Source organism: Phocoena phocoena, chromosome 19 (genome assembly GCF_963924675.1).
Source record: "Phocoena phocoena chromosome 19, mPhoPho1.1, whole genome shotgun sequence".
Classification (NCBI taxonomy): domain Eukaryota; kingdom Metazoa; phylum Chordata; class Mammalia; order Artiodactyla; family Phocoenidae; genus Phocoena; species Phocoena phocoena.
Genome location: NC_089237.1, coordinates 39,502,168 through 39,515,554, shown reverse-complemented (window position 1 = coordinate 39,515,554; position 13,387 = coordinate 39,502,168). Strand labels below are relative to the sequence as shown.

Here is a 13,387-nt window from a genome sequence, read left to right as displayed (position 1 = left end):
AGCGCAACTGGGCCTCAAGAGGCAGCCCGCGGTCCCCGCCCCCGTCTACGGCCATACCACCCTGAACGCGCCCGATCTCGTCTGATCTCGGAAGCTAAGCAGGGTCGGGCCTGGTTAGTACTTGGATGGGAGACCGCCTGGGAATACCGGGTGCTGTAGGCTTTTTGCCTCCCGCTCCGCCTTCTCCTTTACTCGCCCGCGGGCGGTGGCCGCCGGCTCCGCCCCCGCCGGGCCCCGCTGCAGGCCCCACCTCCTCAGGCCCCTCCCACCACGGCGCGCGTGCGCCGGAGGGGCCGCTCCCCGCCGGCCCGGCCGGCAGGGCGGCCAGAAGGCGGCCCCGGAAGGCAGCCGCACCCCGGACGCTCCCGGGGTGGCTGGCCCGGACCCAGAATCCGCCGCGGGCCCGGTTGCCGTCCTTTCGGCCAGCGAGCCCCTCGACCTGCACCTGGCCGCCCCCACTGGCGCCCAGCCCCGCTGCCGCCACCTGTGCGCCGGTGTGTCCCGCCACAGCTCCCTCCGGCAGAAGCCCCGCCTCCGCCGTGTCGCCGCGGCCGGGTGCGGGAGCGGGATCGAGGGCCGGGGCCGCTTCCCCGGGCCTGCCGGCCACCAGGGGCGGGCTCCTGAGCTCGGCGGGTGGTGTGCGGGCAAGGGTGGCCTTGCCGGGGCTGAGGGGCCGTGGCGACGCAATGGTGGCTCCCAGTGGCTTCGGGCCAGCTGCTGTCGGGCAGCAGGGCCGGCCCGGGCTGCGGCCGGGCTGCGCCTAGCGCCGCGTGGGCGGGCAGGGGCGATGCCCCAGGGACCGCGGGCCCCGGGCCCCGAAGCCCCCGGGGCCACGTCCCTGTGAGCGACGTGCGGGATCTTGGGCGGGGCGCCAAGCGCCGAAGGGTTTGCTGGGTCACGCCGGCCCTCGGCTGGGAGGTGGTGGCCAAACCCTCCGCCACCGCCCGATACCCGAGACGTCCGTTCCCCCTGCCTGGGCGGGCTGACCGCCGGGCTGGCTGGCCCTAAGGCGCCAGCGCCAGCGCAACTGGGCCTCAAGAGGCAGCCCGCGGTCCCCGCCCCCGTCTACGGCCATACCACCCTGAACGCGCCCGATCTCGTCTGATCTCGGAAGCTAAGCAGGGTCGGGCCTGGTTAGTACTTGGATGGGAGACCGCCTGGGAATACCGGGTGCTGTAGGCTTTTTGCCTCCCGCTCCGCCTTCTCCTTTACTCGCCCGCGGGCGGTGGCCGCCGGCTCCGCCCCCGCCGGGCCCCGCTGCAGGCCCCACCTCCTCAGGCCCCTCCCACCACGGCGCGCGTGCGCCGGAGGGGCCGCTCCCCGCCGGCCCGGCCGGCCGGGCGGCCAGAAGGCGGCCCCGGAAGGCAGCCGCACCCCGGACGCTCCCGGGGTGGCTGGCCCGGACCCAGAATCCGCCGCGGGCCCGGTTGCCGTCCTTTCGGCCAGCGAGCCCCTCGACCTGCACCTGGCCGCCCCCACTGGCGCCCAGCCCCGCTGCCGCCACCTGTGCGCCGGTGTGTCCCGCCACAGCTCCCTCCGGCAGAAGCCCCGCCTCCGCCGTGTCGCCGCGGCCGGGTGCGGGAGCGGGATCGAGGGCCGGGGCCGCTTCCCCGGGCCTGCCGGCCACCAGGGGCGGGCTCCTGAGCTCGGCGGGTGGTGTGCGGGCAAGGGTGGCCTTGCCGGGGCTGAGGGGCCGTGGCGACGCAATGGTGGCTCCCAGTGGCTTCGGGCCAGCTGCTGTCGGGCAGCAGGGCCGGCCCGGGCTGCGGCCGGGCTGCGCCTAGCGCCGCGTGGGCGGGCAGGGGCGATGCCCCAGGGACCGCGGGCCCCGGGCCCCGAAGCCCCCGGGGCCACGTCCCTGTGAGCGACGTGCGGGATCTTGGGCGGGGCGCCAAGCGCCGAAGGGTTTGCTGGGTCACGCCGGCCCTCGGCTGGGAGGTGGTGGCCAAACCCTCCGCCACCGCCCGATACCCGAGACGTCCGTTCCCCCTGCCTGGGCGGGCGGCGGGGTCCCGCCGGGGCGGGCTGACCGCCGGGCTGGCTGGCCCTAAGGCGCCAGCGCCAGCGCAACTGGGCCTCAAGAGGCAGCCCGCGGTCCCCGCCCCCGTCTACGGCCATACCACCCTGAACGCGCCCGATCTCGTCTGATCTCGGAAGCTAAGCAGGGTCGGGCCTGGTTAGTACTTGGATGGGAGACCGCCTGGGAATACCGGGTGCTGTAGGCTTTTTGCCTCCCGCTCCGCCTTCTCCTTTACTCGCCCGCGGGCGGTGGCCGCCGGCTCCGCCCCCGCCGGGCCCCGCTGCAGGCCCCACCTCCTCAGGCCCCTCCCACCACGGCGCGCGTGCGCCGGAGGGGCCGCTCCCCGCCGGCCCGGCCGGCCGGGCGGCCAGAAGGCGGCCCCGGAAGGCAGCCGCACCCCGGACGCTCCCGGGGTGGCTGGCCCGGACCCAGAATCCGCCGCGGGCCCGGTTGCCGTCCTTTCGGCCAGCGAGCCCCTCGACCTGCACCTGGCCGCCCCCACTGGCGCCCAGCCCCGCTGCCGCCACCTGTGCGCCGGTGTGTCCCGCCACAGCTCCCTCCGGCAGAAGCCCCGCCTCCGCCGTGTCGCCGCGGCCGGGTGCGGGAGCGGGATCGAGGGCCGGGGCCGCTTCCCCGGGCCTGCCGGCCACCAGGGGCGGGCTCCTGAGCTCGGCGGGTGGTGTGCGGGCAAGGGTGGCCTTGCCGGGGCTGAGGGGCCGTGGCGACGCAATGGTGGCTCCCAGTGGCTTCGGGCCAGCTGCAGTGGGGCAGCAGGGCCGGCCCGGGCTGCGGCCGGGCTGCGCCTAGCGCCGCGTGGGCGGGCAGGGGCGATGCCCCAGGGACCGCGGGCCCCGGGCCCCGAAGCCTCCGGGGCCACGTCCCTGTGAGCGACGTGCGGGATCTTGGGCGGGGCGCCAAGCGCCGAAGGGTTTGCTGGGTCACGCCGGCCCTCGGCTGGGAGGTGGTGGCCAAACCCTCCGCCACCGCCCGATACCCGAGACGTCCGTTCCCCCTGCCTGGGCGGGCGGCGGGGTCCCGCCGGGGCGGGCTGACCGCCGGGCTGGCTGGCCCTAAGGCGCCAGCGCCAGCGCAACTGGGCCTCAAGAGGCAGCCCGCGGTCCCCGCCCCCGTCTACGGCCATACCACCCTGAACGCGCCCGATCTCGTCTGATCTCGGAAGCTAAGCAGGGTCGGGCCTGGTTAGTACTTGGATGGGAGACCGCCTGGGAATACCGGGTGCTGTAGGCTTTTTGCCTCCCGCTCCGCCTTCTCCTTTACTCGCCCGCGGGCGGTGGCCGCCGGCTCCGCCCCCGCCGGGCCCCGCTGCAGGCCCCACCTCCTCAGGCCCCTCCCACCACGGCGCGCGTGCGCCGGAGGGGCCGCTCCCCGCCGGCCCGGCCGGCCGGGCGGCCAGAAGGCGGCCCCGGAAGGCAGCCGCACCCCGGACGCTCCCGGGGTGGCTGGCCCGGACCCAGAATCCGCCGCGGGCCCGGTTGCCGTCCTTTCGGCCGGCGAGCCCCTCGACCTGCACCTGGCCGCCCCCACTGGCGCCCAGCCCCGCTGCCGCCACCTGTGCGCCGGTGTGTCCCGCCACAGCTCCCTCCGGCAGAAGCCCCGCCTCCGCCGTGTCGCCGCGGCCGGGTGCGGGAGCGGGATCGAGGGCCGGGGCCGCTTCCCCGGGCCTGCCGGCCACCAGGGGCGGGCTCCTGAGCTCGGCGGGTGGTGTGCGGGCAAGGGTGGCCTTGCCGGGGCTGAGGGGCCGTGGCGACGCAATGGTGGCTCCCAGTGGCTTCGGGCCAGCTGCTGTCGGGCAGCAGGGCCGGCCCGGGCTGCGGCCGGGCTGCGCCTAGCGCCGCGTGGGCGGGCAGGGGCGATGCCCCAGGGACCGCGGGCCCCGGGCCCCGAAGCCCCCGGGGCCACGTCCCTGTGAGCGACGTGCGGGATCTTGGGCGGGGCGCCAAGCGCCGAAGGGTTTGCTGGGTCACGCCGGCCCTCGGCTGGGAGGTGGTGGCCAAACCCTCCGCCACCGCCCGATACCCGAGACGTCCGTTCCCCCTGCCTGGGCGGGCGGCGGGGTCCCGCCGGGGCGGGCTGACCGCCGGGCTGGCTGGCCCTAAGGCGCCAGCGCCAGCGCAACTGGGCCTCAAGAGGCAGCCCGCGGTCCCCGCCCCCGTCTACGGCCATACCACCCTGAACGCGCCCGATCTCGTCTGATCTCGGAAGCTAAGCAGGGTCGGGCCTGGTTAGTACTTGGATGGGAGACCGCCTGGGAATACCGGGTGCTGTAGGCTTTTTGCCTCCCGCTCCGCCTTCTCCTTTACTCGCCCGCGGGCGGTGGCCGCCGGCTCCGCCCCCGCCGGGCCCCGCTGCAGGCCCCACCTCCTCAGGCCCCTCCCACCACGGCGCGCGTGCGCCGGAGGGGCCGCTCCCCGCCGGCCCGGCCGGCCGGGCGGCCAGAAGGCGGCCCCGGAAGGCAGCCGCACCCCGGACGCTCCCGGGGTGGCTGGCCCGGACCCAGAATCCGCCGCGGGCCCGGTTGCCGTCCTTTCGGCCAGCGAGCCCCTCGACCTGCACCTGGCCGCCCCCACTGGCGCCCAGCCCCGCTGCCGCCACCTGTGCGCCGGTGTGTCCCGCCAGAGCTCCTTCCGGCAGAAGCCCCGCCTCCGCCGTGTCGCCGCGGCCGGGTGCGGGAGCGGGATCGAGGGCCGGGGCCGCTTCCCCGGGCCTGCCGGCCACCAGGGGCGGGCTCCTGAGCTCGGCGGGTGGTGTGCGGGCAAGGGTGGCCTTGCCGGGGCTGAGGGGCCGTGGCGACGCAATGGTGGCTCCCAGTGGCTTCGGGCCAGCTGCAGTCGGGCAGCAGGGCCGGCCCGGGCTGCGGCCGGGCTGCGCCTAGCGCCGCGTGGGCGGGCAGGGGCGATGCCCCAGGGACCGCGGGCCCCGGGCCCCGAAGCCTCCGGGGCCACGTCCCTGTGAGCGACGTGCGGGATCTTGGGCGGGGCGCCAAGCGCCGAAGGGTTTGCTGGGTCACGCCGGCCCTCGGCTGGGAGGTGGTGGCCAAACCCTCCGCCACCGCCCGATACCCGAGACGTCCGTTCCCCCTGCCTGGGCGGGCGGCGGGGTCCCGCCGGGGCGGGCTGACCGCCGGGCTGGCTGGCCCTAAGGCGCCAGCGCCAGCGCAACTGGGCCTCAAGAGGCAGCCCGCGGTCCCCGCCCCCGTCTACGGCCATACCACCCTGAACGCGCCCGATCTCGTCTGATCTCGGAAGCTAAGCAGGGTCGGGCCTGGTTAGTACTTGGATGGGAGACCGCCTGGGAATACCGGGTGCTGTAGGCTTTTTGCCTCCCGCTCCGCCTTCTCCTTTACTCGCCCGCGGGCGGTGGCCGCCGGCTCCGCCCCCGCCGGGCCCCGCTGCAGGCCCCACCTCCTCAGGCCCCTCCCACCACGGCGCGCGTGCGCCGGAGGGGCCGCTCCCCGCCGGCCCGGCCGGCCGGGCGGCCAGAAGGCGGCCCCGGAAGGCAGCCGCACCCCGGACGCTCCCGGGGTGGCTGGCCCGGACCCAGAATCCGCCGCGGGCCCGGTTGCCGTCCTTTCGGCCAGCGAGCCCCTCGACCTGCACCTGGCCGCCCCCACTGGCGCCCAGCCCCGCTGCCGCCACCTGTGCGCCGGTGTGTCCCGCCACAGCTCCCTCCGGCAGAAGCCCCGCCTCCGCCGTGTCGCCGCGGCCGGGTGCGGGAGCGGGATCGAGGGCCGGGGCCGCTTCCCCGGGCCTGCCGGCCACCAGGGGCGGGCTCCTGAGCTCGGCGGGTGGTGTGCGGGCAAGGGTGGCCTTGCCGGGGCTGAGGGGCCGTGGCGACGCAATGGTGGCTCCCAGTGGCTTCGGGCCAGCTGCTGTCGGGCAGCAGGGCCGGCCCGGGCTGCGGCCGGGCTGCGCCTAGCGCCGCGTGGGCGGGCAGGGGCGATGCCCCAGGGACCGCGGGCCCCGGGCCCCGAAGCCCCCGGGGCCACGTCCCTGTGAGCGACGTGCGGGATCTTGGGCGGGGCGCCAAGCGCCGAAGGGTTTGCTGGGTCACGCCGGCCCTCGGCTGGGAGGTGGTGGCCAAACCCTCCGCCACCGCCCGATACCCGAGACGTCCGTTCCCCCTGCCTGGGCGGGCTGACCGCCGGGCTGGCTGGCCCTAAGGCGCCAGCGCCAGCGCAACTGGGCCTCAAGAGGCAGCCCGCGGTCCCCGCCCCCGTCTACGGCCATACCACCCTGAACGCGCCCGATCTCGTCTGATCTCGGAAGCTAAGCAGGGTCGGGCCTGGTTAGTACTTGGATGGGAGACCGCCTGGGAATACCGGGTGCTGTAGGCTTTTTGCCTCCCGCTCCGCCTTCTCCTTTACTCGCCCGCGGGCGGTGGCCGCCGGCTCCGCCCCCGCCGGGCCCCGCTGCAGGCCCCACCTCCTCAGGCCCCTCCCACCACGGCGCGCGTGCGCCGGAGGGGCCGCTCCCCGCCGGCCCGGCCGGCCGGGCGGCCAGAAGGCGGCCCCGGAAGGCAGCCGCACCCCGGACGCTCCCGGGGTGGCTGGCCCGGACCCAGAATCCGCCGCGGGCCCGGTTGCCGTCCTTTCGGCCAGCGAGCCCCTCGACCTGCACCTGGCCGCCCCCACTGGCGCCCAGCCCCGCTGCCGCCACCTGTGCGCCGGTGTGTCCCGCCACAGCTCCCTCCGGCAGAAGCCCCGCCTCCGCCGTGTCGCCGCGGCCGGGTGCGGGAGCGGGATCGAGGGCCGGGGCCGCTTCCCCGGGCCTGCCGGCCACCAGGGGCGGGCTCCTGAGCTCGGCGGGTGGTGTGCGGGCAAGGGTGGCCTTGCCGGGGCTGAGGGGCCGTGGCGACGCAATGGTGGCTCCCAGTGGCTTCGGGCCAGCTGCTGTCGGGCAGCAGGGCCGGCCCGGGCTGCGGCCGGGCTGCGCCTAGCGCCGCGTGGGCGGGCAGGGGCGATGCCCCAGGGACCGCGGGCCCCGGGCCCCGAAGCCCCCGGGGCCACGTCCCTGTGAGCGACGTGCGGGATCTTGGGCGGGGCGCCAAGCGCCGAAGGGTTTGCTGGGTCACGCCGGCCCTCGGCTGGGAGGTGGTGGCCAAACCCTCCGCCACCGCCCGATACCCGAGACGTCCGTTCCCCCTGCCTGGGCGGGCGGCGGGGTCCCGCCGGGGCGGGCTGACCGCCGGGCTGGCTGGCCCTAAGGCGCCAGCGCCAGCGCAACTGGGCCTCAAGAGGCAGCCCGCGGTCCCCGCCCCCGTCTACGGCCATACCACCCTGAACGCGCCCGATCTCGTCTGATCTCGGAAGCTAAGCAGGGTCGGGCCTGGTTAGTACTTGGATGGGAGACCGCCTGGGAATACCGGGTGCTGTAGGCTTTTTGCCTCCCGCTCCGCCTTCTCCTTTACTCGCCCGCGGGCGGTGGCCGCCGGCTCCGCCCCCGCCGGGCCCCGCTGCAGGCCCCACCTCCTCAGGCCCCTCCCACCACGGCGCGCGTGCGCCGGAGGGGCCGCTCCCCGCCGGCCCGGCCGGCCGGGCGGCCAGAAGGCGGCCCCGGAAGGCAGCCGCACCCCGGACGCTCCCGGGGTGGCTGGCCCGGACCCAGAATCCGCCGCGGGCCCGGTTGCCGTCCTTTCGGCCAGCGAGCCCCTCGACCTGCACCTGGCCGCCCCCACTGGCGCCCAGCCCCGCTGCCGCCACCTGTGCGCCGGTGTGTCCCGCCACAGCTCCCTCCGGCAGAAGCCCCGCCTCCGCCGTGTCGCCGCGGCCGGGTGCGGGAGCGGGATCGAGGGCCGGGGCCGCTTCCCCGGGCCTGCCGGCCACCAGGGGCGGGCTCCTGAGCTCGGCGGGTGGTGTGCGGGCAAGGGTGGCCTTGCCGGGGCTGAGGGGCCGTGGCGACGCAATGGTGGCTCCCAGTGGCTTCGGGCCAGCTGCAGTGGGGCAGCAGGGCCGGCCCGGGCTGCGGCCGGGCTGCGCCTAGCGCCGCGTGGGCGGGCAGGGGCGATGCCCCAGGGACCGCGGGCCCCGGGCCCCGAAGCCTCCGGGGCCACGTCCCTGTGAGCGACGTGCGGGATCTTGGGCGGGGCGCCAAGCGCCGAAGGGTTTGCTGGGTCACGCCGGCCCTCGGCTGGGAGGTGGTGGCCAAACCCTCCGCCACCGCCCGATACCCGAGACGTCCGTTCCCCCTGCCTGGGCGGGCGGCGGGGTCCCGCCGGGGCGGGCTGACCGCCGGGCTGGCTGGCCCTAAGGCGCCAGCGCCAGCGCAACTGGGCCTCAAGAGGCAGCCCGCGGTCCCCGCCCCCGTCTACGGCCATACCACCCTGAACGCGCCCGATCTCGTCTGATCTCGGAAGCTAAGCAGGGTCGGGCCTGGTTAGTACTTGGATGGGAGACCGCCTGGGAATACCGGGTGCTGTAGGCTTTTTGCCTCCCGCTCCGCCTTCTCCTTTACTCGCCCGCGGGCGGTGGCCGCCGGCTCCGCCCCCGCCGGGCCCCGCTGCAGGCCCCACCTCCTCAGGCCCCTCCCACCACGGCGCGCGTGCGCCGGAGGGGCCGCTCCCCGCCGGCCCGGCCGGCCGGGCGGCCAGAAGGCGGCCCCGGAAGGCAGCCGCACCCCGGACGCTCCCGGGGTGGCTGGCCCGGACCCAGAATCCGCCGCGGGCCCGGTTGCCGTCCTTTCGGCCAGCGAGCCCCTCGACCTGCACCTGGCCGCCCCCACTGGCGCCCAGCCCCGCTGCCGCCACCTGTGCGCCGGTGTGTCCCGCCACAGCTCCCTCCGGCAGAAGCCCCGCCTCCGCCGTGTCGCCGCGGCCGGGTGCGGGAGCGGGATCGAGGGCCGGGGCCGCTTCCCCGGGCCTGCCGGCCACCAGGGGCGGGCTCCTGAGCTCGGCGGGTGGTGTGCGGGCAAGGGTGGCCTTGCCGGGGCTGAGGGGCCGTGGCGACGCAATGGTGGCTCCCAGTGGCTTCGGGCCAGCTGCTGTCGGGCAGCAGGGCCGGCCCGGGCTGCGGCCGGGCTGCGCCTAGCGCCGCGTGGGCGGGCAGGGGCGATGCCCCAGGGACCGCGGGCCCCGGGCCCCGAAGCCCCCGGGGCCACGTCCCTGTGAGCGACGTGCGGGATCTTGGGCGGGGCGCCAAGCGCCGAAGGGTTTGCTGGGTCACGCCGGCCCTCGGCTGGGAGGTGGTGGCCAAACCCTCCGCCACCGCCCGATACCCGAGACGTCCGTTCCCCCTGCCTGGGCGGGCTGACCGCCGGGCTGGCTGGCCCTAAGGCGCCAGCGCCAGCGCAACTGGGCCTCAAGAGGCAGCCCGCGGTCCCCGCCCCCGTCTACGGCCATACCACCCTGAACGCGCCCGATCTCGTCTGATCTCGGAAGCTAAGCAGGGTCGGGCCTGGTTAGTACTTGGATGGGAGACCGCCTGGGAATACCGGGTGCTGTAGGCTTTTTGCCTCCCGCTCCGCCTTCTCCTTTACTCGCCCGCGGGCGGTGGCCGCCGGCTCCGCCCCCGCCGGGCCCCGCTGCAGGCCCCACCTCCTCAGGCCCCTCCCACCACGGCGCGCGTGCGCCGGAGGGGCCGCTCCCCGCCGGCCCGGCCGGCCGGGCGGCCAGAAGGCGGCCCCGGAAGGCAGCCGCACCCCGGACGCTCCCGGGGTGGCTGGCCCGGACCCAGAATCCGCCGCGGGCCCGGTTGCCGTCCTTTCGGCCAGCGAGCCCCTCGACCTGCACCTGGCCGCCCCCACTGGCGCCCAGCCCCGCTGCCGCCACCTGTGCGCCGGTGTGTCCCGCCACAGCTCCCTCCGGCAGAAGCCCCGCCTCCGCCGTGTCGCCGCGGCCGGGTGCGGGAGCGGGATCGAGGGCCGGGGCCGCTTCCCCGGGCCTGCCGGCCACCAGGGGCGGGCTCCTGAGCTCGGCGGGTGGTGTGCGGGCAAGGGTGGCCTTGCCGGGGCTGAGGGGCCGTGGCGACGCAATGGTGGCTCCCAGTGGCTTCGGGCCAGCTGCTGTCGGGCAGCAGGGCCGGCCCGGGCTGCGGCCGGGCTGCGCCTAGCGCCGCGTGGGCGGGCAGGGGCGATGCCCCAGGGACCGCGGGCCCCGGGCCCCGAAGCCCCCGGGGCCACGTCCCTGTGAGCGACGTGCGGGATCTTGGGCGGGGCGCCAAGCGCCGAAGGGTTTGCTGGGTCACGCCGGCCCTCGGCTGGGAGGTGGTGGCCAAACCCTCCGCCACCGCCCGATACCCGAGACGTCCGTTCCCCCTGCCTGGGCGGGCGGCGGGGTCCCGCCGGGGCGGGCTGACCGCCGGGCTGGCTGGCCCTAAGGCGCCAGCGCCAGCGCAACTGGGCCTCAAGAGGCAGCCCGCGGTCCCCGCCCCCGTCTACGGCCATACCACCCTGAACGCGCCCGATCTCGTCTGATCTCGGAAGCTAAGCAGGGTCGGGCCTGGTTAGTACTTGGATGGGAGACCGCCTGGGAATACCGGGTGCTGTAGGCTTTTTGCCTCCCGCTCCGCCTTCTCCTTTACTCGCCCGCGGGCGGTGGCCGCCGGCTCCGCCCCCGCCGGGCCCCGCTGCAGGCCCCACCTCCTCAGGCCCCTCCCACCACGGCGCGCGTGCGCCGGAGGGGCCGCTCCCCGCCGGCCCGGCCGGCCGGGCGGCCAGAAGGCGGCCCCGGAAGGCAGCCGCACCCCGGACGCTCCCGGGGTGGCTGGCCCGGACCCAGAATCCGCCGCGGGCCCGGTTGCCGTCCTTTCGGCCAGCGAGCCCCTCGACCTGCACCTGGCCGCCCCCACTGGCGCCCAGCCCCGCTGCCGCCACCTGTGCGCCGGTGTGTCCCGCCACAGCTCCCTCCGGCAGAAGCCCCGCCTCCGCCGTGTCGCCGCGGCCGGGTGCGGGAGCGGGATCGAGGGCCGGGGCCGCTTCCCCGGGCCTGCCGGCCACCAGGGGCGGGCTCCTGAGCTCGGCGGGTGGTGTGCGGGCAAGGGTGGCCTTGCCGGGGCTGAGGGGCCGTGGCGACGCAATGGTGGCTCCCAGTGGCTTCGGGCCAGCTGCTGTCGGGCAGCAGGGCCGGCCCGGGCTGCGGCCGGGCTGCGCCTAGCGCCGCGTGGGCGGGCAGGGGCGATGCCCCAGGGACCGCGGGCCCCGGGCCCCGAAGCCCCCGGGGCCACGTCCCTGTGAGCGACGTGCGGGATCTTGGGCGGGGCGCCAAGCGCCGAAGGGTTTGCTGGGTCACGCCGGCCCTCGGCTGGGAGGTGGTGGCCAAACCCTCCGCCACCGCCCGATACCCGAGACGTCCGTTCCCCCTGCCTGGGCGGGCTGACCGCCGGGCTGGCTGGCCCTAAGGCGCCAGCGCCAGCGCAACTGGGCCTCAAGAGGCAGCCCGCGGTCCCCGCCCCCGTCTACGGCCATACCACCCTGAACGCGCCCGATCTCGTCTGATCTCGGAAGCTAAGCAGGGTCGGGCCTGGTTAGTACTTGGATGGGAGACCGCCTGGGAATACCGGGTGCTGTAGGCTTTTTGCCTCCCGCTCCGCCTTCTCCTTTACCCGCCCGCGGGCGGTGGCCGCCGGCTCCGCCCCCGCCGGGCCCCGCTGCAGGCCCCACCTCCTCAGGCCCCTCCCACCACGGCGCGCGTGCGCCGGAGGGGCCGCTCCCCGCCGGCCCGGCCGGCCGGGCGGCCAGAAGGCGGCCCCGGAAGGCAGCCGCACCCCGGACGCTCCCGGGGTGGCTGGCCCGGACCCAGAATCCGCCGCGGGCCCGGTTGCCGTCCTTTCGGCCAGCGAGCCCCTCGACCTGCACCTGGCCGCCCCCACTGGCGCCCAGCCCCGCTGCCGCCACCTGTGCGCCGGTGTGTCCCGCCACAGCTCCCTCCGGCAGAAGCCCCGCCTCCGCCGTGTCGCCGCGGCCGGGTGCGGGAGCGGGATCGAGGGCCGGGGCCGCTTCCCCGGGCCTGCCGGCCACCAGGGGCGGGCTCCTGAGCTCGGCGGGTGGTGTGCGGGCAAGGGTGGCCTTGCCGGGGCTGAGGGGCCGTGGCGACGCAATGGTGGCTCCCAGTGGCTTCGGGCCAGCTGCTGTCGGGCAGCAGGGCCGGCCCGGGCTGCGGCCGGGCTGCGCCTAGCGCCGCGTGGGCGGGCAGGGGCGATGCCCCAGGGACCGCGGGCCCCGGGCCCCGAAGCCCCCGGGGCCACGTCCCTGTGAGCGACGTGCGGGATCTTGGGCGGGGCGCCAAGCGCCGAAGGGTTTGCTGGGTCACGCCGGCCCTCGGCTGGGAGGTGGTGGCCAAACCCTCCGCCACCGCCCGATACCCGAGACGTCCGTTCCCCCTGCCTGGGCGGGCGGCGGGGTCCCGCCGGGGCGGGCTGACCGCCGGGCTGGCTGGCCCTAAGGCGCCAGCGCCAGCGCAACTGGGCCTCAAGAGGCAGCCCGCGGTCCCCGCCCCCGTCTACGGCCATACCACCCTGAACGCGCCCGATCTCGTCTGATCTCGGAAGCTAAGCAGGGTCGGGCCTGGTTAGTACTTGGATGGGAGACCGCCTGGGAATACCGGGTGCTGTAGGCTTTTTGCCTCCCGCTCCGCCTTCTCCTTTACTCGCCCGCGGGCGGTGGCCGCCGGCTCCGCCCCCGCCGGGCCCCGCTGCAGGCCCCACCTCCTCAGGCCCCTCCCACCACGGCGCGCGTGCGCCGGAGGGGCCGCTCCCCGCCGGCCCGGCCGGCCGGGCGGCCAGAAGGCGGCCCCGGAAGGCAGCCGCACCCCGGACGCTCCCGGGGTGGCTGGCCCGGACCCAGAATCCGCCGCGGGCCCGGTTGCCGTCCTTTCGGCCAGCGAGCCCCTCGACCTGCACCTGGCCGCCCCCACTGGCGCCCAGCCCCGCTGCCGCCACCTGTGCGCCGGTGTGTCCCGCCACAGCTCCCTCCGGCAGAAGCCCCGCCTCCGCCGTGTCGCCGCGGCCGGGTGCGGGAGCGGGATCGAGGGCCGGGGCCGCTTCCCCGGGCCTGCCGGCCACCAGGGGCGGGCTCCTGAGCTCGGCGGGTGGTGTGCGGGCAAGGGTGGCCTTGCCGGGGCTGAGGGGCCGTGGCGACGCAATGGTGGCTCCCAGTGGCTTCGGGCCAGCTGCTGTCGGGCAGCAGGGCCGGCCCGGGCTGCGGCCGGGCTGCGCCTAGCGCCGCGTGGGCGGGCAGGGGCGATGCCCCAGGGACCGCGGGCCCCGGGCCCCGAAGCCCCCGGGGCCACGTCCCTGTGAGCGACGTGCGGGATCTTGGGCGGGGCGCCAAGCGCCGAAGGGTTTGCTGGGTCACGCCGGCCCTCGGCTGGGAGGTGGTGGCCAAACCCTCCGCCACCGCCCGATACCCGAGACGTCCG

At 77.1% G+C, this 13,387-nt stretch overlaps 13 non-coding genes across 13 annotated transcripts; all 13 read left to right on the top strand.

Annotated features, from left to right (window-relative positions):
• Positions 1-43: 43 nt before the first annotated feature.
• LOC136139853 (5S ribosomal RNA) lies at positions 44-162 on the top strand. Its single transcript, XR_010657361.1, has one exon. It is a non-coding gene; the product is annotated as a 5S ribosomal RNA (ribosomal RNA).
• Positions 163-1,063: 901 nt separating this feature from the next.
• LOC136139852 (5S ribosomal RNA) lies at positions 1,064-1,182 on the top strand. Its single transcript, XR_010657360.1, has one exon. It is a non-coding gene; the product is annotated as a 5S ribosomal RNA (ribosomal RNA).
• A 924-nt stretch (positions 1,183-2,106) lies between these two features.
• Positions 2,107-2,225, top strand: LOC136139851 (5S ribosomal RNA). The gene has a single exon (XR_010657359.1). It is a non-coding gene; the product is annotated as a 5S ribosomal RNA (ribosomal RNA).
• Positions 2,226-3,149: 924 nt separating this feature from the next.
• On the top strand, positions 3,150-3,268 carry LOC136139849 (5S ribosomal RNA). Its single transcript, XR_010657357.1, has one exon. It is a non-coding gene; the product is annotated as a 5S ribosomal RNA (ribosomal RNA).
• A 924-nt stretch (positions 3,269-4,192) lies between these two features.
• LOC136139847 (5S ribosomal RNA) lies at positions 4,193-4,311 on the top strand. Its single transcript, XR_010657356.1, has one exon. It is a non-coding gene; the product is annotated as a 5S ribosomal RNA (ribosomal RNA).
• A 924-nt stretch (positions 4,312-5,235) lies between these two features.
• Positions 5,236-5,354, top strand: LOC136139846 (5S ribosomal RNA). The gene has a single exon (XR_010657355.1). It is a non-coding gene; the product is annotated as a 5S ribosomal RNA (ribosomal RNA).
• A 901-nt stretch (positions 5,355-6,255) lies between these two features.
• LOC136139845 (5S ribosomal RNA) lies at positions 6,256-6,374 on the top strand. The gene has a single exon (XR_010657354.1). It is a non-coding gene; the product is annotated as a 5S ribosomal RNA (ribosomal RNA).
• Positions 6,375-7,298: 924 nt separating this feature from the next.
• Positions 7,299-7,417, top strand: LOC136139844 (5S ribosomal RNA). Its single transcript, XR_010657353.1, has one exon. It is a non-coding gene; the product is annotated as a 5S ribosomal RNA (ribosomal RNA).
• A 924-nt stretch (positions 7,418-8,341) lies between these two features.
• Positions 8,342-8,460, top strand: LOC136139843 (5S ribosomal RNA). The gene has a single exon (XR_010657352.1). It is a non-coding gene; the product is annotated as a 5S ribosomal RNA (ribosomal RNA).
• A 901-nt stretch (positions 8,461-9,361) lies between these two features.
• Positions 9,362-9,480, top strand: LOC136139842 (5S ribosomal RNA). The gene has a single exon (XR_010657351.1). It is a non-coding gene; the product is annotated as a 5S ribosomal RNA (ribosomal RNA).
• Positions 9,481-10,404: 924 nt separating this feature from the next.
• On the top strand, positions 10,405-10,523 carry LOC136139841 (5S ribosomal RNA). The gene has a single exon (XR_010657350.1). It is a non-coding gene; the product is annotated as a 5S ribosomal RNA (ribosomal RNA).
• A 901-nt stretch (positions 10,524-11,424) lies between these two features.
• Positions 11,425-11,543, top strand: LOC136139840 (5S ribosomal RNA). The gene has a single exon (XR_010657349.1). It is a non-coding gene; the product is annotated as a 5S ribosomal RNA (ribosomal RNA).
• A 924-nt stretch (positions 11,544-12,467) lies between these two features.
• Positions 12,468-12,586, top strand: LOC136139839 (5S ribosomal RNA). The gene has a single exon (XR_010657348.1). It is a non-coding gene; the product is annotated as a 5S ribosomal RNA (ribosomal RNA).
• The last annotated feature ends 801 nt before the right edge of the window (positions 12,587-13,387 follow it).